Below are 6589 nucleotides of genomic sequence, written 5' to 3'. Positions count from 1 at the left end.
TGAAGGCCAGGAAAGCCTGGCACACTGCAGTTCATGGGTCACTAAGAGTCGGACACGACTTAGTGACTGAACAACAGCAATAAGGAGATACAGCAATAAGTGTGTTTTGTAATCTGTTAAATTCCTTATAGAAAGAAGATTTTTTTTTTTGGTGCATTTAAATAAAGTTGGTTAAAGAGTCCTCTGTTGGTGATGGATTCTGTTGACTTGCATTTAACATTTTTTCCCCTCCCTAAATCAGTGCTTGTTTGCAGGCAGCTCAGTTCCTGGTGTGTCCAAAACCTCAGATTGGGGGTAAACTCTGAATTTTAGGGTGTTCTGTGTGTGCACCTGCAGCCGGCATATGGCCACTTGTAGCCTTTGCTTCTTGGTCTGCAGGGAGCCCAGGACAGAACCGGCCCCACACATGCAGAAAAAAGGAATCAGTGATACGAAGGCTCCATGGCAATAATTGGGGAAGCACTGATTCCCTGCTGATAAGAGTTCTGTGGTGCAAAAAACCATTGCCTGCAGGTCACTCTTGGACGGCACCCCCACTTCCCCATTGGAAACAGGTGATGAGGGGAAGTGGTTCCCACCCCAGGCCCTCACTAGCATCCTCCAGACTGTGTTTGGCAGATGAAGCCCCTGAGGCTAAATTCCAACAGGTGTCTGGTTGATTCAGGTTCAGCGTGGGGCTTGGTAATCACCAAGTTCTAGGAATCTGCATCTAGAAATTGACCGTGATGCATTCACCGTTCGAGGGCTTCTGGAAGTGTACCCTGAGATCCCCTGAGGGTCACCTTGGGAGATGGCTGGGAGTGTGTTCAAGTGCAGATTTCCGGGCACCCCCAACCTCAGAGCTGACACCTAGGACTCTGCGTGTGGACCCCAAGCTCCCCAGTGATTCCACTGAGCTCCCAGCCCGGAGAACCAGCTCTGACCACAGGGTCAGCTGTGGGAAAACGGGGCTCAGCGCACTTCCATCTGAGCCCCCTTTCTTCCCCCCAGGTCACCTAGAGCTTCTTTCTCAGGACAGTGAATTCAGGGTTGGCTTTCACCACCCTTCCCAGCTTCAGCCTCTCCAACGCCACGGATCCTCAGGTCCTACCCCGAAAGAAACCCCACTTGGGGAGAAGAGCTCTGGACATTAGGAATTTCCCTACAGAAGTGGATAGGAGAAGGGGCCGAAGGGCCTAACCCCCCTCAGCCAGCCGCACCCCCATATTTCCTCCCTGCAGGTGAGCCAACACCTGTCTCCAGCTTGCCCTCGGCCGCCCGAGAGTGCCTCACCCCTCCCCATTTTTCCCTTTAAACTCTGTCATTTGTACAGCCTATTAACCTTTAACTTTATGACTACCCAAAGATGAAATACTGCAGCATTTAAGGCTGAGAACACTCCAGCCCTACCTTCTTAGTTTGCAACAGGGGTGAAGCACTTTCTCTTAAATCAGTCATTTTTAATATCAGTCACAGAGACGCTACCCACAGAGAGTATTTTTGGCTCCACGTACCCAGCTGATTCATAATAAATGTTGCAGTGCTGGTTCCTACCTCCACACGGCCCCTAGGAGCAGCCGGAGCTCTTCGCATTAACTCCAGGGATAAAATACTCTGTATTAATAATGCCACCACCAGCGGAATGCCTACCGTGGGCTGTGTTAGGTGCGCGAGTTCAGATCCTCCTAAAGGCCCTGCTGAAATACGCATCCTCACCTCCGTTTTCAGATGAGGAGGCTGAGGCTCAGAGAGGTTAGGCAGTTCGACCAGGGGCACCCAGCTACTGAGTGGCTGGGCTGGAATCGGATCCTAGGTCTGTTTGATTCCAAATTCTGTGAAAACCAGTCCAAATCGTCTCAGTTTGTCTTTGCCAGGCTAGTCATCCTAGAACTTCGGGTGGCAGTGGCTGCCTCAAATTGCAAGCGGCCTCCTCTGAGGGGCAGTGGAGAGCCTGAGAACGTGGTGGCTTTGAGATCCAGCTCTGACACTGGCCTAAGGATGACCAGCCATCCCAGTTTGTCCGGGACTGCCCTGGTTTCAGATCCGCCTGCAATGCCAGAGACCCGGGTGCGGTCTCTGGGTCGGGCAGAGTCCCTGGAGAAGAGAATGGCATGCCACTCCATGTATTCTTGCCTGGAGAATCCTGTGGACAGTGGAGCCTGGCAGGCTACAGTCGGACATGACTGAACGACTGAGCATGCCCTGGTTTCTGCACTGGAAGTCTCATGTTAACAGGAAGAGTTGGTCGGCTTATTTACCAGTGACTTGCTACCTCCGAGTCTTGGGCTCCCGGCTGTGAAGTGGGAACAGTGCTTTCTGCCTCATGGGGGCAGGGGAGGGTCTCGCACAGAGTGGTATCTGGCAGCCTGGCTCCGACCCGAATAGGGTGAATTAGGACCCAGAGAGAGACTGGTCACCAGGGAAACCGAGTGATCAAAGGTAGATCTGAGGATGGACTTTTGGGAACTTGGGAACCAGCAGAGATTTGGTCTGAGCTTGAACCCACTCCCTCACCCTGCTTTGTGGTTCTCTCTAGCACTGGCCCCTCTCCTGACCTGTTGTGGATTCACACAGTGTGTCTGTTTTATTGCCCGACCAGCAGCTAAGCTCCAGGAGGTAGGGGCTTTCGTCTGCTTGCTCCACTGTGGCCCTGACACCTAGAACAGGACCTGGCGCTTAGTAGGCTCTCAGTGCCATTCTGGTGAACGAAGTGAATGAATGAACAAAGGAAGCAGGGACCTGGGCTGGGGGCTCTCTGCTACAGAGGAGCAGCATCTGATGGTGACAGACTCAAGGTGAGCTACAGAGGGGGCCACCAAGGGTCACTCAACCCCTGGGGGAATCCTGGGACCAAGTCTCTGCTTTGCTGCTTCCGGAACCCGCTCTCCATCAAGGCTACCTGGTGGCCTGGATTCTTTGTGGCATTTCTCTCCCACAGAATACATATCCCTGAAGCTGAATCTGGACTGTGACACCCTCTGGTACTGGGTGTTCGACCAGTCAGGCCTTTTCTCTCTGAAGCTAAGACTCAGGATTCCTGGCAGGAAACTCAGGATGTCTGCACCTGTGTGACACAGGCTGTGATAAACTGGCCCCCAAATACACTGACCAGAACTCCACTGCCTGAGCCCGGCAGTGGGCAGCCCCAAAGGCTCAGCTCCACAGAACTCAGAGCAGATTAGGGGGCACTTCCCTGGTGGTCCCAGGTGGTGCTAGTGGTAAAGAGCCCGCCTGCCAGTGCAGGAGACATAAGAGACATGGGTTCATTCCTTGGGCTGGGAAGATCCCCTGGAGGAGGGCATGGCAACCTACTCCAGTATTCTTGCCTGGAGAATCCCAAGGACAGAGGAGCCTGGCTGGCTAAGGTCCATCGGGTTGTAAAGAATCAGGCACGACTTAGTACACATGCACGCCCGCACCTAGTGGTCCAGTGGCTAAGAATCCCTCTTGCGATGCAGGGGACATGGGTTCAATCACTGGTCAGGGAACTAAGATCCCACGTGCTGTGGAGCCACTAAGCCCACGAGCCACAAATACTGAGCCCACGAGCCACAGCTAGAGAGTCTGACCACCACAACGAAAGATCTGGCATAACCTAAGGAATATCTCATGTGCCCCAATTAAGACTCAATGCAGTAAAATAAAATAAATAAATAGATAAATAAATATTTTGTAAAAAGCAAATTAGGGAGGGAGACTCGGCACCCATGTAACTCATGCATTAGGCCCAACTCTGATGCTCCTGACTTGTTAACATTTATGTAAAAGTTTCCTTCTTGTTTTGGTCCCATTTTATGGTTAGTATAAGGCCAGTCTGAAAGATAATATATTGTGACTGTTATATTATTTATTTTCAAGCCAACTTATTGATTATTGCGTGCTGAAAGTGACAAATGGTGTCTGTGCAAGGCACGGTCAGCAGGTTCTATTAAAGAAATGATAGTGTTGCTCACGGATTGTTAAAAGGTTCAGTTTAGGTTCTTTATAGGTTTATATCCATCACTATTTAATGACCAAATGATGAAAAATATGAGCTGTGGGGACAATTTTTTTTCTGTTGGAGCTTTATGTTTAAGCAGTTAGCAAAATAAGATACTCCATTTTTGTGGGGGAGTAGAGGAGTGGTGAAGGGGATACAGTGAGATTTTATTTCTCCAGATTTCATAAGTTGTAATAATTAACGTTGAGGATATTTCACCGAGCCGGAGGATGCTGAAGAGGAGAGGGCTGCCAGGCTGGGAGAGAAGCCATGAGAACTTCCCACCCAGCGTTCCGGGTGGTGAGAATTCTGCTGGTTTCAGCTTCTGATTGTAACCATCCGTTTCTGGTGGTGTTGGTGGTGATGCAGGTCTGGGGCTCAGGCCAAGGTGAAACACCAAAGGATGGGCCTCCTGGGGAGAGATCTCTCCAGATGGCTAGAATGGGCCTGGTGGGAAGAGGAGTCCCCAAGGCAGAGAAGGGAGCCCAGATTCTGCACAGAAGGTGGATGGGCTACAAAGGCAGAGGCCCCCAGGGCCACCTGAGAGAGGTGTGCGGTGACCAGACACTCTCCGAGGCACTCCGGGAAGCTGTTGTAGATGACTGGGCATCCGAGTGCCCAGAGGCTCAGCCTTGGCACTTTAGATGCTGAGCCAAGGAGCACAAGAAATGCCCCGATAGCGTGCTGCTGGCTCAGGGGCTTCCATCAGCCAGCTGTTGGAAGTCCAGGCTCTGCAGCGCTGGGGCAGGCTCACCGAGGACGCCTGCAGGGAGCAACACTCTTGGGAGGCACAGGGCAGACGGGAGGACCTGCAGCACTTGCCTCAGCTGTCCAGTCTTTGCAGGGGCCTCTGCGAGCCAGGCCCTCTCTCCCTCTGCCCTGGATGGTACACCCGAGAGTCTCCTCTCCACGCGTCCATATGCACCGAGTCACTTCAGTCGTGTCTGCCTCTTTGTGACCTGTGCATTGTAGCCCACCAGGTTCCTCTGTCCATGGGATTCTCCAGGCAAGAATACTGGAGTGGGTTGCCATGCCCTCCTACAAGGGTTCTTCCTGACCCAGGGATCGAACCCACATCTCTTATGTCTCCTGCATTGGCAGGTGGGCTCTTTACCACCAGTGCCATCTGGGAAGCTCCTCTTTCCTCTAGGAACTCTGAAACTAGCTCCAAAGGACTGGTGCTAATGACGAGTGGAGTGTCCAGGTGGGGGGCATTCGGTGGGAGCAGGGCACAGGACAGATTTGAAGATGTTCACTAGGCTTGGAAGACACAGAGCTGCTCCCCCAGCTGCCATTCCCTTTGCTTGGACACTAGCCAAACTACATTTCCCAGACTCCCTTGCAGTGAGTGGGGGCTCACCAGGCAGGGGTCTTTCTGTCAAAAGTATAAATAGAACAGGCAGACTCAACTTGTTTGCATTTGCATTACATTTACTCCAAAATAGCTTTCCCAAGCTAATTCCCAAAATGAAGAGTCGATGCCTGCAATTCCTACTTTGGTGTGAAACTCTGCCATTTTCTCTACTATCACATAAAAATGCCAACTTTCCAGGGAGGGCCTCAGCCCTTTCCCATATCGTACTACTTTCCCACAGCTGCTGTAACAAATTACCACAAATTGGGCTCCTTCAAGGGCTTCACAGGTGAAAGGGCTTCAGTGGTTTAAACAAAAAAAAAAATCTGCCTGCCAAACAGGAGACCCGGGTTCGATCCCTGGGTTGGGAAAATCCCCTGGAGAAGGAAATGGCAACCCACTTCAGTATTCTTGCCTGGAGAATTCCATGGACAGAGGTGCCTGGTGGGCTATAGTCCATGGGGTCGCAAAGATTCGGACATTACTGAAGCGACTAAGTACACACGCCCCAAGAGACACTCCTGCTGTTCTCTGGAGGAGCATGTGTTTCACCTTAAAAATATGCTAAATGTCTGCCCCTTAGGGATGGCCATTCAAAAACAGGAGAGTGGCTAGGAAACTTCCAAAAGTTCTTTGTTCTCATCCCCCCTCCCCTCACCTCCTACAGCTACTCACCCAATCTTGAAGGTTATAGCAGCAAAACAGAACTCTCTTAGGGGTGATTCTATTGCTAGGAGTAAAGCCCATCAAGACCAGTTTGAGTCAAGGGGGATTTTCTAGGACACAGAGAAATTCATGGAACCCAGGGGCAAGAATGGGAAGCCCCAATGGCTCAAGAGGTAAAGAATCCACCTGCAATGCAGGAGATGCAGGAAACATGGGTTTGATCCCTGGGTCAAGAAAATTCTCTGGAGAAGGAAATGGCAACTCACGTCAGAAGCCAATGGCAAACCCACTTGGCTGGAGGAGCCCATGGACAGTGGAGCCTGGCTACAGTCCCTGGGGTCACGTAGAGTCGGACACGACTGAGCACACACGTGCAGCAGCTAAGGGCAAGAACATGACCATCCTCACACAGCCAGGAGCCAGGAGCCAGCTAAGGCCCTGCATTTCTGGGGTCCCACAGCCCCTCATTTTCTCTTCAAATTAATAGAGAGGTGCCCTCTGGGTCAGGCATTCACTGGTTCTCCCAGCAGTGTGTCCCCCTGCTAACTGTGTAAAGATTGTGCAAATGCACATGCTGGTTCCATCCTGGGAGGGCACAGGTGGGCAGTTTT

This window comes from Bos javanicus, chromosome 26 (assembly GCF_032452875.1).
Source record: "Bos javanicus breed banteng chromosome 26, ARS-OSU_banteng_1.0, whole genome shotgun sequence".
Lineage (NCBI taxonomy): Eukaryota > Metazoa > Chordata > Mammalia > Artiodactyla > Bovidae > Bos > Bos javanicus.
Note: the sequence above shows the minus strand (reverse complement) of the source record.